This window comes from Natrix helvetica (assembly GCF_964273705.1).
Source record: "Natrix helvetica genome assembly, chromosome: 1".
Taxonomy (NCBI): Eukaryota; Metazoa; Chordata; class Lepidosauria; order Squamata; family Natricidae; genus Natrix; species Natrix helvetica.
The window spans coordinates 91,845,620-91,865,280 of record NC_138548.1 but is presented as its reverse complement, the minus strand read 5'-3'; the positions used below and the strand labels follow the sequence as shown (position 1 = coordinate 91,865,280).

Sequence of the window (19,661 nt, the reverse complement as noted above, 5' to 3'; positions counted from 1 at the left end):
TCACTTACATACCTGTACTGACATTCACATGGAAAAATTATGGATTTTTTTTTTAAAAAAGGTTTCTTTATTGTACTTATACTGTAACAGGAATTAAACCTACACACACACAAAATCTATTTCCATGGAAAAGAGTTTTTAGAAGTTCTGCTCAATATAGAGTAGTCACTAGAATTAATTTTATTAAGATTGATGGATGCCGTATAGGGTCTCCTTCTGCATGAAGATAATAATCCAATTTCTTATCTATTAAACATAACAAAATTCATTAATTCCCCAATAATAATCCTCATTTCAATTATTTCATTTTTCCCCAGCCGCTTTCTGAGAGAGAGATAGAGATAGATAGATGATAGATAGATAGATAGATAGATAGATAGATAGATAGATACAGATAGATAGATAGAGAGAGACAGACAGACAGACAGACAGACAGACAGACAGACAGACAAGGCTTTTGTGTGTAAAGTGATCAAATCTCAAGAAGAAGCAGACATTTAAATCTCTTCTCCCTTCACACAGTGCCCCCCACCCAGACCAACCATTATATGGTCATTTGTGAGTAAATAAAACTAGAGGAATTGCTTGAGGAAATTCTGAAGGAATGTAAATGCAAATGCAGAGGCATCCAACTCTGATCCCAGGGATCTTCTGTTCTAAATAGAATCAGCCTCGGGGAAACTAATGGGTCTATTCCTTCCCTATGAATAGTTGATCTGACAGCAATCCTTCTCCACAATGACTCCCATGAACTAGAACCATGATGGCGAAGCTACGGCATGTGTGCCAGAGATGGCATGCAGAGCCCAAGAGTGGGCATGCGCGCTGTCACCAACTGTTTTTCCAGGTTCCATTGCATGCATGCACACCGGACAGATGCTCTATTCTGGATTCCAATACGTGCATGCGCGCCAGCCAGCTGGTCTTCACATGACGGAACCCGGAAAAGCAGCTAGCGACGGCGCGTATGCCCACAGAGACAACTCTGCATGCCACCTCTGGCACGCATACCATAGGTTTGTGCCAGAACCCGGAAAAGAGCAGCTAGCCGGTATGCATGCGCACTTGAACCCGGAAGAGCAGCTGGCCACTGTGGGCATGCGCACCAGCCAGCTGCTCTCTTTCTGGGTTCTGGAGCTCTGGCCGCAGTGCAGTTTCAACACTGGGTGCTGAAAAGGTTAACCATCACTTGAATAGAATGTCTAATAATATCAGTTAATTGAGCAGAGTGATATGAAACCAGTGTGATAAATAAATAAAAGGTCACTTGAAGAGAGATGCTACAGAATTCAAATTTGGCGCATAATTTATAACATCATTTTGCATTTCAGATATAAATCCCAGGTCACTCGACTACCTGATATAACCTCCATCACACCATTCCTCCACAGGAAAATTGCAAAATAGATTGTGGTTCTTTAAATGCTTCTTTTAATATTTGTTATGGTCAAGCCCTCTTAATAAATCACCTAAGGCAGGCCTGCACAATTTTTCACAGAGAGCTAAATACAGCTACTGACCATGTGTTACACTCTACTAGGTAATTGAAAATCTCCCTGTTATTGTAGCTTAAGACACAAAACAATTAAACAGAAGCAGCTTTCTCAGCCACTTCACAATAGATTAAATTTGGCCGGTCAAATCATAAACTGCCCATACAAGACTTAAAATATATTATGAAGGCAGGTGAAACACAATCTAGATGTGACGGTACTATTTTTGATTTATAATCTTTTACTATAGAACAGGGACTTTAAGGGGAGGTCACAGAAGTCAAGACAGTGACCACACCACAACCACCTGATCTAAGCCAGGGGTGGTATTCAGCAGGTTCTGACCAGTTCTGGAGAACCGGTAGCAGAAATTTTGAGTAGTTCAAAGAACCAGTAAATACCACCTCTGACTGTCCCCACCCCCATCAGAGTCCCAGCTGATCAGGAGGGAATGGGGATTTTGCAGTAACCTTCCCCTGGAGTGGGGAGGGAATGGATATTTTACAGTATCCTTCCCTTGCCACGCCCACCAAGCCAAGTGACGCCCACCAAGCCATGGTCACAGAACCAAAGTAAAAATGTTTGAATCCTACCACTGATCTAAGCACCTTTTCCTCTTTTTTTAACAAGTGTTGTAAAATATGGATATTTCCAAACAAAAGTTTTTAAAAATTGAAATAATTGAACTAGTTAAAACTACATTTAAACAAATTATAAGGAGAAAACTGATTTGGTCTCTGCATGTGACTGTATGGATTATTGCCAAAAGTCAACACACACACACACACACACACACACACACACACACACACAGAGTATATAAAATGAATAGATTTATGAGGCAGGAAAAACACAGATTTTTGTATACTGGCTTGGGAGAAAAATGAAGCTTTCAGAGTAGATTAAAATCCAGGCAGAGAAGAATTTGGAGTCTTTAACTGTTGCCTCATATTCAAGGCATGCATTGTAACCTTCCCAATCTTGCACTTCTGCACTGAAGCCAGATGTTCTGCTAACATCAATACGTGGACTTACAACTGTGGAATATTTTTGAAGGATTACTTTGTATTTATAGAACGTAGATGAGTGGAGACTAAGGGAAAACCCTAAAACTTTAAAGGGATGGGATATTCCTAAAACTGCAGTAAGCAAGCATGTAATATTTCCATAATTGGTCTTTTCTTTTCCATTTTTCTTTCTATTTTCAAGGAAGGAAGGAAGGAAGGAAGGAAGGAAGGAAGGAAGGAAGGAAGGAAGGAAGGAAGGAAGGAAGGAAGGAAGGAAGGAAGGAAGGATTTGATTCACCATATTCCAATGGTTTAATCTTAAAGGTCATTTTTACACCTTTCTGTTATCTGAAACTATGATATTTGAATTAAATACTTTAGACTAGGATTAACAGTTAACACTGAATGGAAAAACTTGATTCATTATATACTGTAGGTGAGCAAGCTGGCAGTGGCTGCAGTTCTCCATTGACAGTACACTGGGTAGATCTATTTTTAACCATTCTCAAAAGAGCCACTTCTTTTGCACGTATGCTTAACAACTCAGACATGTTCTTTAACTTAATGGGTTAAAATGTAAGTTCTCCAGCTGGTTATAAAATACAGACTTTGGAGGGAAAAAATGCTTCCAAACCCCTTATATAGGTAATCCAGTCAAATCCAGCACTTGCTTTTTCTTTCCTGCAATCTATACTTTAGTGGCCGCTGGGTTGCCATAGCAACACTAAAGACTGCTTATTTGGAAGATGGTGGATGTGACAATTTGCTATTTTTGAATAAACAAAACAAAACACAAAATCACAGGCATTTAGAAAAGCCTCATTTAAAAACAGATGATTGTGTTTTTAGGATGAAAAGAGAGAGTGCTAATGAAATTCCTTCCTGCAGCTGGAATCATTATCTGCATTAAACTAGATTAGCAGTGTGTATATAAAGACAAGTGGGCAGCCTCTCGCCACAAATTTGGATAATGACAGAACTGGAGATCTTGTTAGTTGGGTGCGGGCTAGATAGGGAAGTTATCAAAAACAAGTTTAGCATGGTTTGGAATGGATACATGAAGCATATAAGAAGTTTTAGATTTAGTCCTGAGCATTTTAAGTAAGATGGACAAAAAACTCATTTGTATTTCCCATCTTTATTATTTTTACAAATAACTCAAGGCGGCGAACATATTCAACATGCCTTCCTCACAACAACAACCCTGTGAGGTGGGTTAGGCTGAAAGAGTGTTTGACTGGCTGAAGGTCACCAGCTGGCTTTCATGGGCTAAGACAGAAATTGAACTCAAGGCCTCTTGATTTTTAGATCAAAGTGGCTCTGGTAATCTTGGAGAGTACCTGACAATCAGTAGCTACATTTGCATATAGGGAAAACCTACTTTGTCTTAAATATCATTTAAGCACCAAGTTCATACATAACCTTCAGCTATAAACCAGGATATAAATTTGTTTGATATATGGCTTTCCAGGGTGTCTTTTCCAGCCCTCAGACTGGGACTATGCTTTCAAGGCTTTGGAGGATTGGGGATTCAATTGCTTTAATTATTTTGATGTTATTGTCATGTATTGCATTTTAATTGTTGTAGGCAGCTTTGAGTACTTAGACAGAACGGTAGAATGTAAATTTGATACAATTAAGCCTTGCGGGGGGCCTAAAGCACTCACTGGATCCCTTAAAGTATCTGGCACCTCCCAGGAATGTATTGTTGATTTGCTCACTTTTGAAAGTTGCTTCTTTATAGGTTGTGCAAAGCCTGGGGCAACCATGACTTGGATTTATACAACTAAATGAAACCAATGTATTGCATCTCAAAAGATCTGAATCTAACAAGTACCTTTAAAATAGAGCTACATGAATGCAGATTCTTAGGATGTGGTTAATTCAAATGAGTTGTTATTATGGAGAATAATCTTTGGGCAGAATAACTTTTTTCCCTGCCTCAACAGACAACAGTCTGTATTCCGGATGCGATAGCATTCCCTTCAAAGAAAAGGCTGTGGTGCTTGGGAGCGTTCCTTACTTTCATTCTTCAATAGACTTCAAATGCAAGGAAGGCCTATGCCTATTTCCAGGTGCTGAGTGTGGTATGGCTCTAGATCAGGACTGTCAAACTCTTGGCCCATGGGCCAGATGCATCATGTGCTGGCTATTCCCATGCCCAGTTTAGTGAAGGGGTAAAAAAAGTCACAATATGTCATGTGATGATGTCATGACGGCACGAGTTTCACACGCCTGCTCTAGATGGACCAGTGATCAGTGTTAAAATGATCACACAATTGCACTAGGGCAGAGTTCCTTTCCGACTTTGCGGACTTGCGGGGTTGGGGGTTGGTGTGCATGCTCGCCCACCACTCTCACAAATGGAGCATGTGCACATGCTCTTGCCCACAGCTTGCGCAAGTGGCGATTCATTCATGTGAACCCTTGTGCTCACCTGCTTCCTAGGCCCAGTTCCAAAAAGCTCACGGCCCAGTAGTGGGCCATGGCTTGGGAGTTGGGAACCCCTGCACTAGGGTAATGGACTCTATTTGGAGGGGGAGGGGCTATCTTGAAAAAAGGTAAGAAACTGCAACTGCCAACTGGAGTGATTCAATGAGCTTACATAATTTTGATTATGAAGCAATGGTCTGACTGCCTGTATATTGTTTGGAACTAATTTAAGATGTTAACATTATTCTATAAAGCATTAAACATCTTAGAATCCAAAGGCAGATGCCCCAATACAATCCAACCCATACAACAACACCTACTGGCAGTTAGTTCAGCTCACGATGCAACAATGGGGCCTTTTCAGAGGTAGTATCTCAGTGATGGAAATCTTTGGCTAGCTTCAACCATGCCTTCTTTTAGATGACAAAGATGTGCATGTTTAACAAGGCAATTATAGGATAACAGAAACTCCAGTATAGGACTGCGTTTTTAGACTGTGGACTGATTTGATATATTTTTTGCACTTATTGTTTTCAGAACCTGTTAGTTTTAATGAGGATAGTTTTTAAAAGATTGTTTAAAGATGTGTGAAAAGATGTGCTGATAATTAAAACAAGATTTGTTGGAAGATCGTTTCAGAAAAGAGATAAGTCTTCATCCACTGGCTTTTCAAAGCAGTCCCATGTAAACAAGCTTTTAATTGTTGCACAACCAAAAATTATCAAGAACATTCCAAATATTTATTTGTCAGGCTCATATACACCATAATTAATGCTTTTCATACTTTTCTATACCACAGCTTGCATAGGAATAGATAGAATCAGCTGAAATGCTTGAAAATATTCAAACAAAAAAATTTAGAAATGCAATTTCCCTTTTCTAAAAAAAGAACCATCAAACCTAGAGTGAAAAAAAATCACATTGGAATTATATTTGCAGGACCACACAACTAAGGAACTACAGTGGTAACTGATCTGTATTACTCAAACTCAACTATTTTGGTGACAAAGCAAATTAGAAACAGCATCTTATTTACTTAAAATGAATGTATTGTTCATTTTGCTTCAGGCAGTCAAAAACAAACATGGGTTAGAATAATCCTTTGTTGGCTCCAATTAGTTTATTTTCTTTGTATTTCTCTGAAATTTGATTAATTTTTTGCAATTCTTCAGTGCATAGAAAATAAACATTGTCTTGATTTATCTATTTCATACTTAACTTTACACTAACATCTCTTCAGAATCTATATGCGGTTAGTATCCAACACATACTATGTACTTTAAAAAAAACGATCCAGCAAGTAATCTAGCATGATAAATTAACAAGTTGTTCATTAAGGGTTTGTTTCTGTAGTTAAAATAATGATCAGACAGTCATCTATTAATTTAACTAAAGAACAGATGTTAGAAAAGACTTTGCATCGTGTCAAACATATCTAGTTGTAATGAAATCACAGTCAAATCAAAGAATTCTGGTCTAGCACTTTAATCTGTAGCCTAAGAATGTATTTAGCTCTTTGAAATGTTAATGAGACATGGATCCAGGCTGCACTGAAAGGAAATTGTAGCCCTTAACTTTGTACCATTAACATGAAAGGACAACTTAACTCTTTTATTTCTATTGCTAAACTGCAATGATTAAAGTCAACCTGAAGCTTGCATTGCAATCACGAGGCTGTGAGAAAGGATTTATTTTTAATTTGATACATGCATTTGGAATTGGAACTTTTTTTAGACTATCTAAATTGACTTGGTAATCCTATTGGACAAATTGTAATACAATATTTATTATAAAAGAGAGGCCATGTAGTACTGGGCTTAAGTTGTTGGACTAAAAAGTGGGACATACAGTTTTAAGTCCACTCTTAGCCATGAAAATTTACAGAGGGAGTTTGGGCCAAATCACTCTCTTAAAATGGCTTGGAATTGTCAGATAGAGTGACTGTTAGGATAGTGGTAAAAATAGGCATTTTAAAAATATTGAACTGACACTGAATAAGCTACGCTACCTATTTGTTTCTAGATTCAAATCAAAATCTTTAAATTCCTCCAAACATCCTATTTAGCTTGTGTCTAGGGTAATTGAAGGATGAACATGAAGTATAGGTCAATGATCATTTTTCTCTTGGGTACAGGGCAAAAATAATAGATTTAAATTATTTGAAGGTTCCAAATGAATGGTAGGAAAAACATATTCACAATAAAGACAATTGATGTCACATTAAGGAAGTGAAGGCATCACTGTGCTGTACATGTTCCATTGCAGACTGGATTGCTGTTGAGGTGCTGTAATTTGCATTTCTTCAGGAACTAGATTCAATGGACTAAGTTACCCCTTTCAACTTTCAAACTCTATGCTTGCACTGAAATGAACTTCTACAAGCTTTTATAAAGGAATCTCTGCAAACTTTAAAATAAGCACCTGAGATCTTGTTCACAGGCCTTCTCCCAAAATGTAAAATGAAATTATTATTGTTTTTAACCAACATAGCAATAAACATATCACAAATAGATAAGCAAATAATGTGTTCAACATACCTTGCAGCATGGAAGCATCAAATAATGTTATTTCTGCTTGCATTATATATCAAATGTCAGATTTACTGAAAGAGTAAGAACTAACAATAGTCAAATCCCTGGATCAACATTTGCCTAATTCTGTAGGTAGTAGCACAAAATTTTGCCACTTTTGAAAATAATTAATGTCTTTAGAATGGCCAAAAGCTGATAAAAAATTTAACACTTACACCAGATCTAATCACTGAAAAGTGAGTAATGAGCACAAAGATGGTGAACCCTCACAATAGTTTCAACAATGTAAGAGGACATGACTCACTACTTCAACTTCCCCCATTCCACATGGGTGAAGCTAGCAGGAATTTTATGATAGCTTCCCTCAACACTGCTGAAGGGAGGGGACCCAAATGAATCAACACCTATTTTTTTTGTTCTTTGAAAATCACAAGTTTACTCAAGCTTGTGAAGATTCAGAAACCCTTCCAAAAGGTGGATCTCATAGTAAGTTCAAATGTAAATCGCCTTTCAGTATCCAAAATATCTAAGCACTTTCATCCCATGTGTAATTGAAAAATGAACATTCTCCAATCTCTTTTTGATATCAATTGAAACATAAATAAAAATAATCATTGTTTTCATTGCTATTTTTGAAAACTGCGTTAAGGATATCTTCCACATGGGATGGAACTTTGTTCTGAAAAAAGCACGGGCACTACAAATAAAAAATCAATAAAACAAACTGCAATCTTTGCACACATTTACTAGAAAGTGGGGGGATTTCATTGCTCTCAGGCATTATGTCTGACAATAGCTACAGGTATGTGCTGTCAACTACGTACTCAAAAGGAGGTTAACAAAGGCTTCAAGCTGCTACTTTAAAAAACAACCACCACCAAGAGTCATAATTGTTTTTCTTTAGAGGAATATCTGTAGTGGCATGCAAAAAATGGTTGAAGTTACCACACTAATTAAATATAATTTCTTTCAATTTTCATTTTCAGTTAATTACTAAATATATTTTCTCAGCAGGTCCTCACTTTCTCAGTACATGGAATAGTTATTAATGTGTAGTTCTTGACTCAAGCTTTTAAATAGTAAGAGGTTTAATATTTGTATTAGATACAAATATAAAGGCACAATATAAATTAACTAAGTAAGAGACTGAATCAACATACAAATGAGACTTGGCAGATTTTTTTTAAAAAAAATAAGTATCTGAAAATCAATCATTCAAGACAATATATTTCATATCCTGCTTAACAAAACAAAAGTTGGAAGAACCACAGTAATAGAGGAGAAATTTTCTGACAGTGATAATAATTAACCGGAACAGTTTGCTTCCAGATGTTATGGGAGCTTCATCCCTGGAAGCTTTCAAAAAGAGACTGGACTGCCATCTGTCAAAAATGGTATAAGGTCTACTTGGGCAGCAGGTTGGACTAGATGACCTGCAAGGTCCCTTCCAATCCTTTTAATCTGTAATCTAATAATTATATTGCAATGTCTTTCCTTTGATTGTATAACTGGAAATGGATTCTGAAGGAGAAGATAAATTACAGGGAAAAAATACTTTAGTCCAGAGCCTGCAATAGGCACAACATAGTGAGGGCAGCCATACTTCCAAGCATGAAAAGTTTATTACTCAGAGCTTCAGAAGAAAAGTGGAGCCAATTAAGTTGCATATCATGGAATGATATATTTCTCTTCACTTTGAAATAAAATTGCTTCTTCCAAGAGGCCTGAAATTAATGCAATTTCTTATGAGATGAGGGAACAGGGAATTGGGCTCTATGATTAATTCAAAATTCACGGTGGTTTTAATTGTATTCCTTTTGATGTAAATAACAATAAAAGGAAAAATGTTCCTTTAATAATCATGACAAAATGTAAAGATTTATTTAGCTAACCAAGCACTCCAATTTTAAATGATATTTGTAATATGACTTGTTTATGCTATTCCTATTTCAGGACTGAAAATTTGTCAGGCCTGTAAAATGTCTTTTAACAACTGGTTAAAAAAACCTATCATATAAGAAATTAAGGTTAATGTATGGTACATTATAAAGTTTTGTGCTCCTTTTTTCAAAATTAGATTAAAAAAGAAATCCCTCTCATATTCTAACCTGTCCAGATGCTATACCGACATAGCATGATGGTGCCATTCAGATCTTTGCTATCACATAAAGGAATCCCTGCAGATTTTACTCCGCTAGTCATTGCCAACTATAGGAGGTGGTGCCAATCTACATTCAAGGGCCATTGAGCCAGTGTTGTCCAAAGATGTTTCTGTGGTCATGTGGCCAGCACAGCATCATAGAGTATTGTTACCTACCTACAAAGCGGTATCCATTTATCAACTTCGATTTGCATGTTTTTGAACGGCTAGGTTGGCAGAAGCTAGGGTAAGGACAGGAGTTCACTCCATCATGAGATGCTTGGGTTTGAACCTGGGCTGTTGGTTGTCCAGCCGACAAGCCCAGCGTCTTAACCACTTAGCCAATGTGTCGCTCCTTGCTACCAAACATAGGAACCTAAATCAAATATTACACTCACTCCTAATACAGCACCAATGCCTTGTTTTCTGTAGGTGTTAATACTGAATTACAGAAAAGACTTAGTCAAGCAACAAAATTATCTCTTTTTGCCTTTTGTTTCACCAATGAAAAAAGGAATATTTTAATATAGATACATATACATGTACACCAGTGGTGGGTTCCTGCCGGATCGCACCGGATCGCGCGCTCCCTTTCGGCGCTGAACCCAGAAGTACATTCTTGCCCCGCCCCTGGCGACGGGACGACGCTTGCCTGCGCTCCACCAGCTCGGCTGGGACCGCAGACGTTTCTCTGCTCAGCAATGTCTTCAGTGGAGCGGTGGCAGCCTGGCAGGCTGAGCCTGCGTCCCTTTCAGGCGCTCCACTCCGCTGAGGAAATGTCTCCGGTCCCAGCCAAGCTGGTGGAGCGCAGGCAAGTGTCGTCCCGTCGCCAGGGGTGGGGCAAGAACGTACTTCCGGGTTCAGCGCCGAAAGGGAGCGCGCGATCCGGTGCGATCCGGCAGGAACCCACCACTGATGTACACACACATAATTATATATCATACAGTATATATCTATATATGTATGTGTGTTTACCTATACATACACCCTCAGCCACTTTATGGATCAGCACTCTCCATGCCCCTCTGTCTCGCACTGCCTCCTTCAGATCTGCCATACACCAGTGTCACCCCACTAGTCATCCCAGTGTCATCCTTTATAGTGTCCAGTCTAGGGCGATCCCGTCTCCTTTTCCCCTGATCACTCCCGGCATAATTGCCTTTTCAAGTGATTGATATATTGAACAGTATATCAAAGATCATTATGATTCTATGCATTTGTGATAGAGTTTGGATTCCTGTGAAACTGTCTCTACAATAGAACTAAAATATTCATAAACCCATTATTATTTAACAAAATGAAGCAGGTGAAAGAAAATTCAAGGGGACACAGAGCTTTCTTTTGGAAACACTTTGTTTTCATTATGTGTTCCTTGGATATAAAATGGTTTCAATGTTTATTATATATTTTTTGAAAAAAAAATCTGCAGGATTCTCACATAACATACTATGTCCTTTAAATTTTTTTAACAGCTATTAGGTTCCTTCAGCTTTTGCTAACATGGGATAGAAAGCTTTTTTTCCACATAGCAAAAGGATTGCTGAAATAAAACAGCAACAGAAACATATTCTTCCTACCCACAAAATGAACTGTGGGTTTTATACAGGTGCATATAATTGAGACATATATTCATAAGAAATATAGTCTCTGCTGGAACACAGTTTTGTTATACACGCAGAAAGATACATACTTCATGTCTTTCGTTTGGAACTGGTACACACAATGGTTAATATGGGTCTGTAAAATATGAATCTGTAGAGATTCTTATATTTTTTTTCAAAATGTAAAATGAAGACCAAACAGATCTTATTGTATCCAAATACCAATATTTTTCCCAATGTTCAGTGGAACAGATTGCCACTTTCATGTGAAACAACTTTTGATTTCTCCCTTAAAAATTATATCACTACTTCTATTTTTTTATTTAAAGCAAGATGAAAAATATGTAATTCAAGAATTTGGATAGTTCTGTTTCCTCCCTGTTAACATGTACAGGCATGACAGACGTTTGATACTTCCCCTCTTAATGATACTGCTCCCCTTCGAAAAATAATCTATTAGAAATGTGACAGGCTTCCCCCGCTTTCCATCTTAGTTTCTTTCTCAAGTTAATTAGTTGAAACAACGGGCCTTTTCATTTTGTCTGGTTGACATTCCCTGCGTTGTAGTGATTTATATAATTTATATATAACCTTCCGGTAGTTCAGGTTAATGAAAAATGTAGAGACTCCCGAATGTAGCTTTTAAACATCAAGAACTGAAGAGGCTGTTTCTGACATACATTTTACACAAAATGTAGTAGCAGAGTGAGGAAAAAACTGTGACATGTGTGTCAAAGGTTCCAGGCTACAATGTTTTGGGTGACATGCCAGAATTTACCAGCACAGGTTCTTGAAAGCACCCTCCATTATCTCGTGATTTTCAGATGCTGCTGAGGCCATGTGAGAATGGAGTATGCTCTTGCAGAGCCTCTGGAAATTGCATGAAAGGACGATGCACTTGTGTAGCCTCCAGAAATTGTATGATAGATGAGCATGATTTTGTGCAGTTTTCAGAAGCTGCAGAGGCCATGGAAGAATATTTTCTGAAGCCAATTCAATAGCAATAGCACTTACATTTATATACTATCCCAAGGTGCACTCTCTGCACTTACAACACTCTCTGGGTAGTTTACAATGTCAGCATATTGCCCCCAACAATCTGGATCCTCATTTTACCAACTTTGGAAGGATGGAAGGCTGAGTCAACCTTGAGAATGCAATACTGCATTCTAACTACTGCGCCACCAAGGCTCAAGAACAAAGGCCTCATGCTACTTGGAAGCTCAGAACACCAGGTAAGTGACATGTGGCAGATGCTGGAAATCATATACATGAATTGGACTGTATTTTTAAAAATAAATTCATTTTTTAAATAAACGAATACATATTTTATTTGGGGAGGTGTGGGGTGTGACCTAGCAGTGGAGTCAAATTAGACGTTTTCCAAATGTTTGACACACAGAGCCCAAAAGTTTGACCTCACTGTATTATAACTTGAGAGTATCAGTGCCATTTTGATATGTATGAATTGTTATAGCTAATCCCAGTCAATCATTTCTTACTATTAGAGAGTCTTAATATTTTATAAGGCAAGATAAGAATATCAACTTGATGAAGTGCTATTGGAAATATACCAAAATCTACATAAATAATAGAATTAAATGCCTCAAATTTTCATTTCAGGGTCAATAAATTCTTCATTTATTCCTTTGTATTAACAAGAACTGTCTTATCACTTGCCTTGTTTGAAACCCAGAATTAAAAATTAATAAGGCAGAAGACTGGGGAGATTGCTAGCAAGCTGCTTCCCAGGTATTCTACAAATAAGGAATAAAAATTTCTCTCAGTATTAAAACACTGAAAGGTATTATCCAGTTTCAATAAAATAGCAAATTGCTAAGTACAGCTCAGCAAACATGACTTTTGTAAGTTTTGTATTGCAAAACAACTTCTATCAGTTTATTTACCAGAATTAAATGACAGTTAACAGTTGTATTAAAAATAAACTTTACTTCATTGTTCTTTAACAATGAGAAAGAAAAAGGAGTATCATTGTCACAGCAATCAGACTAAATACTCTGGTTCAATAAGGAAGAAAGAATTTAACAACTTAATGTTTATAAATAGACACCCTATAATCACAAAAGCTACTTATGCACTAAAAACTTGTTTTCTTAGTAACATGAGATATTTGCACAGCCCTTTTTATATCTAAATCTTGGGTATACAACAACACTGCTTATTCATTCTGTTGGGTTTTTACATAATTACTTGACCAGCTACCACCTAGAGGTTTTCGCTAGTTAACCTGATTCAAACATTTCACCTGACCTGCAAAATAAAATGAATGTATCTATTATTTACTTTAGGAATGGAGTTAAATGTTAACTTTGGGGATGCTGGGAGATAAATGTCCACCTCAAACTACTCTCCCCCTTAATTCCTTGTTAAACTGTTCACTCAGGCTTTTAACAAGTGCTATCACTTTAACCAGAGGAAGCAATGTGCTATTTGGAAAATACAATCTGATAAACATTAAACCAAACTAAGTAATCCTAAAGCCAGTTGCAAGAAAATAAATACAGGAAGGATAGATCTATCAATGATTATAACCACATGACCACTTTGTTTTTCAGCAAAATCCCCCTCTCTAGCAGTAGGGCCTGACTTTTTCTTTTCCTTTTGTAGGAGAGTTTAAATGGATTCAGTTATGCTTCAGCAATTGTCAATTCACAAGGTTTTTTTTTAAAGCTCCAAAAGTTTAAGAGGTAAAATGGGTAAGTGCTGGTTCCGGACTATATTTTCCTTTAATGTTTTATAGAGAAACTTTTACAAAACTTATACAACAAGAAAGCAAGCCATCAGCATTTTTTTCTGAGATGATCCTTCATGAATGTGAAGGAATCTACTTCAACCACAATCCTAAAGCAAATGACTTTCTTTTTAAACTGGAAAAGATATTGCTTATACGTTAATTACCTATGCAACTGACATCACACTAGCCAAAACTAACAGGTAGCGCAAGAATCTCTTGTACCATCACCTCTTGCAAACCAATGCAGTGTTGGTCTACAACAGGCTCAAGACCTTCCAAGCAATATTCCTACCTTCTGCCCTCTGCTTCAAAGTCTGCCATTTCCTGAAACTGCTGTTTTTTTTCCACACTAGTCCCTCTGTTGGACTAGTGGAAGAAAACAGTTAAGAAGGATTTTGTATAACATTGAAATAGGCAGGACTCAGGAAATTCAAGTGGGCCTTCCACTCATTAATGCATTTACCGTTTGGCAGAATTATATGTCATATACAATATCTGCATCTAAAATCTTCAGGAGGCTTCTTTTCTTTTTTAAGCTTAGTCTATTTATATACTATTTATTTAAAGGCTTAGTCTATTTATATAATGTAGCAGCATGCCAGCCTACATTTAAAATTTTAAAATAGGGTTATTTTTTCCTCAAAATTAGTGCTCCCTACCTATTGTTAAAGCTGAAGGTATTTTAACAGAACATAATTTAATAGAATAACAAGCCTTGGAGGTCTTCTAGTAGAGTTACTTTTTAAAATGACTTATAATGAAATTAAAATGTTTATATTCTGGCAATAAATACGTATGGCAATGTACACTCAGGAAAAGAGATATCTTTCCTTCTAGAATAAGATATTATGCCTGCTTTAATCTTATGCACCTTTAAATCTACTGATTAAATGGTTTTATTTTGCTCAACAAGGCAAAACACTATCTTATCAGAGATAGAAATCAGAAAATGAGGACTCTTCTTCAACTGGGAAAATTAGAATCTTTGTAAAGAATGAAACGGCAAAGCTTTGAACTAAGGGAGTGGCTTGTATCACTTCAGATGTAAACAAGAAAATACAATTTAAGCCAAACTTTATAGGAGGATGAATACTTTAATGCGAAGTAGATTCTAGTTTTGGCAGTTTTCTACTTTTTAATAACAATCTTTACAGGTAGTCCTCAACCTACGATGATAATTGAGCCCAAAATGTAAGTTGTTAAGTGAGAAATTTTGTTAAGTGAGTTTTGCCCCATTTTATGCCATTTTTTTCGCCACATTTGTTAAGTGAATCACAGCAGTTGTTAAATTAGTAACACGGTTGTTAAGTGAATCTGGCTTCCCCATTGACTCTGCTTGTCAGAAGCTCGTAAAATGACCCCGGGACACTGCAGTCATCATACATATGAGTCAGTTGTCAAGCATCTGAAGGTAAATCATGTGACAATGGGGATGCTACAATGGTCATAAGTGTGAAAAATGATCATAAATCATTTTTTCAGTGCTGTTGTAACTTAGAACAGTCATTAAATGAAATGTTGTAAATCAACATCTATATTACATAACCTCTCTTTAGTTTGAAATGCCAATTTACTACTTCAAGATTTAAATTTCTCCAATTTGCAGCTTGGAGTCAAAGACATTATCAAAATCAAAGTTTCAAACAACCACTTATGAATGTGGGTGTTGGGACATTTCTGGACTTGTTTAATAAAAGTCCACGAACATCCTACATGTTGACTATTTCTTGAAACTCAGAATTTCTGAAATTAAATATCCTTCTTTGAATCATCAAATGCTCCTTTCCCTACATCTATTTGTAAAATGTAGTTTGTGACAACTTCTAAATTGAAGGAAAATTTTCCAGGGAGGAGGATCTTGCAAAATTTCTCTCCTAGTCCACCACTCTTCTGTTGGTGGAAGACTACTGGACTTGAGGACCTGCCAAAAAAGGACTATTTTTGTTTGTATCAGGCAGTCCATAACTTATGATCATTTGCTTAGCAACTATTTGAAGTTATCACAACATTGAAAAAGAAGTAACTTACCACTATTTCTCATGCTTATGACCAATGCAGTATCCCCCCACAGTCACATGATTGAAACAGGTAAAGCTTCCGACAAGCAAAATCATTGAAGGAAGCCAGATTCGCTTAATGACCAAATGATTCATTTAATAACTGCAGCAATTCACAATGACTGTGGCAAGAAAGGTTGTAAAATGGGGCAGAATTCACTTAACAACTGTCTTGTTTAGCAGTGGAAATGCTGGCCCCAATTGTGGTTGTAAGTCAAGGACTATCTGTAGTTGTGATTGAATTTAAACGGACATCATTTGTTTCTGCTGAAATTATATTACATATCCTTGTCAAATATCTTTTCAATTGGAGTTGGGGACAAATTTTGTAAAATAAATAAATAATAAACTCTAAAAGAATATATAGACAGACAGAAAGAATACTTTGTGATTTTAGCTCTAAATATCTTGACAACTATGTAAAGGATCCATACTATTGAGAGTTACTTATATGTAACACTGCTTACATGGAATAAATCCCACTGAAATACATGGCAATGCACACTCAGAAAAGTTAACACTTTTAAGTAATATGCTTAAAGTTTAAATATTGGAAAAGCAGAATTGTTAATTTATTTGCCATTAAAAAAAATAAAGCCAATTGAATTTCAAAAGCTTTCAAGACAATATCTTTATTTTCTTCAGAATGTTCTTGGATTATGTGATCATTTAGTTAATTTTCCTATACACACAGTTCATATTCATATTTGGCAATCATTTTGGGTTGTTTACTGTTAAACATCTTAAGAACAAGGGATAAGTATCACTAATACAAATTAATTAATTATTGATTCAGGGTAAGGATTAATTTAACTCTAGTAAAACTCTTCCTGTATGTAAATTATTAAGAGTTTAGGTATAAAATTAATATAAGTGGATTGAAGAAAGGAGAAGGAAAGCAGTGAAACCTAATACTTTTCATTCCTTCTATTCGAACTATTCCAATCACCTAGTTAATTCAAACCAAAAATAATTTCATAAAATTATATCATTAAAGAGGTTGCAATTGAACTATAGGTTCAATTATCTTAGGAAAATAAAAAGGGCTTTGGTACTTACCTCTTTTCATAGTGGGGGAGGAGTATCCAGGATGGGTTGACCTTGTCCTCTCTTGATTGGACTGAGTCAGATAAGCTCTTTCAGCCACGCCTTGGTCACCAGGCTCAACCCAGTTATTGGCGAAGAACTCTATCCGACTCACTGTGTCATCCACTCTAGACTTTATTTTAGTTTCAAACCTTTATTTATTACTTCAACAGAACAGTTCAACAAACAACTTAACAATTTCGCAACATACCCATATCAGGGAGGGGCTGGATACTCCTCCCCCACTATGAGAAGAGGCATACCAATGCCCTTTCTCCATAGTGAGGGGAGGAGTATCCAGGATGGGACGTACCAAAGCCTACACGTCCCTAGGGAGGGTTACACATTTGAGTATATGTCCAAAGTTATGCCTGGTGAGACCTCTCCCCCGCCTTGTGAACACCCTGCAACACCCTACATCCAAATGAGGCGTCCACAGAAGCAAAGGAGTTCAACTTGTAATTCCTCATGAATGGTGAGGGGGAAGACCCTGTGGCTGCCCTACAGATCTCAGCTAGTGAGGCCTGCATGGTCCAGGCCGCCAAAGTGGCCGTGCTTCATGTAGAATGCGCTGTGATAGAGCTCGGTGTTTGCAGACCCCATGCCTGATAGGCAGAAGCAATACAGGTTCTTAATCACCTGCCTATCATGGTGGAAGCCACCTTGTTTCCCAGGACCCAGCTGGAAAGAAACAAATAGGGCTTCCGACTTCCTGTTTGGCCTGGTTCTTCTGAGGTAAATCCTCAGAGCCCTCCTCACGTCTAAGGTGTGCCACTTCCTCTCTAATGGGTGAGAAGGGTTTGGGCAGAAATTGGGCAATATCAGCTCCTGAGAGCGATGGAAGCAAGAACACACCTTGGGTATGAAGGAGGGGTCCAACCTTAGCACTACCTTGTCCTGGTGGAACACGCAGAGATCTTCCCTGGTAGACAGAGCCTGCAGTTCGGATATCCTGGGCGGAAGTGATGGCCACCAAAAAGGCCACCTTAAGTGTCAGGAACTTCAGAGAGACAGTATGTAATGGTTCGAACAGAGGGCCTGTCAGAGCGTCCAACACCTTGTGTAAGTCCCAGGAAGGGTACCTGTGCACTATGGGTGGTTTAAGACTGGAGGCCTGACCATCAGATGGTGAGTCAGTGTTTGAGATCTACCGCACAGGAGTACCGATGAAATGGCCCAGACCTGTCTCCTAATCGTGTTGGGAGGCAACCCTCTGTCCAGCCCATTTGAAGGAAGTCCAGAACGTGTGCAACAGTGCATGAGTGTGTGACCCCCACACTCCCCTCATCCCCACCCATTGCGCATGCATGCTCCTCCCATCCCCACCCACCTGTGCCCCATTTTGGGACTAGCAGGTCTCCCGGAAGCTTCCTGGGACAAAAAACGGGTTGCTGGGAGGGGGCGTGTGCCACAGCCCACCACTGCCCATTTTGGGCTTAGCAGGTCTTCCTGAAGCTTCCAGGGACCAAAAATGGGGCACAGGCTGTGCTCCCCCACCCCTGCGGATGCACCTCCCGCCCCCGTACATGCATATTTGTCTCCCGCATTTGCCTCACACCCCCCCCGCATGTACGGCAGAGACCCAAAATCAGCTGGCCGGTGGAAGGTGTGCATGTGCGATGGAGCTGAGCTGGGGTGATGGCTTGTGTGCCCTTCACCATCACATAGCTAAGTTATGGAAATCTTCACAATTGGATATGTTTACTTTAGCATCCCATTTGTCTTTAAGGGCAAGAATTTCTTGATCTTCTTACTAAGTCCATTACAGTAGCGAGCAGGAAGAACAGTTTACCCAATAAGGAGTAAATATGCAAAAGTTCTACATTTCTAACAATTTGCAAAGCATCATTCTCTTTCTCTGGCTCTGACAACTCTATCAGAGGTAGATTGGGAAGTTCAAAAGCATCTCAGAAAGACAATGGTAAAGCAATTCTTCATTACGCAAAAAAACAAAACAAAAAAAAACACCCCATCCCACTCTATTGAAATACTATATAAGTATATTCATATTAGCCAACTTGAAGGATTAAAAACTTTTTTTCCTGTTTCCATGGGAAAATTAAAAAAAGGATAATTGCATGGAGGAAAGAAAATTTTCTTTAGCACAAAGCTAAGATTTACAAGACTTCCAATAACTGTATGCCTACCTGGTTGGGAAGGTACATAGTCATGAATCAACATATTATAAGATATCTCCGTTTTTAGAAAATATAAATTATCCTTGTGCCTTGAAGGAGAAGGCAAAAACCTTTGTTTGCTTTGTTTTCTATCCCATCCTATCTCAAGCTAGAAAAGCCATACACATAATATTCCAAAGGTGCTTTTGTTTCCCAAAAGGCAATTGGACTTTGTTTTTCTCTTTGAAAATGTTTCATTTGTCACCCAAGAAGCTGAAGAATGAGAAGCAAATCTGAAGAAGCTTCTTGGATGAGAAGTGAAACATTTTTTTAAAAAAAAACAAGAAAGTCCATGCTTTGAGAGGAGGGGGGACATGACTGAGTAATCTCCAGAGACACATATGGAATATTCCCTTTTCTAGGACTACACCCCCTCCCAAC

The 19,661-nt window shown here is 37.9% G+C and overlaps 1 protein-coding gene across 8 annotated transcripts in view; it reads right to left on the bottom strand.

Moving 5' to 3' along the window:
* NAV2 (neuron navigator 2) overlaps positions 1-19,661 on the bottom strand; it is a 316,849-nt gene that overhangs the window by 88,135 nt on the left and 209,053 nt on the right. The gene's annotated exons all lie outside the window — the stretch shown is intronic.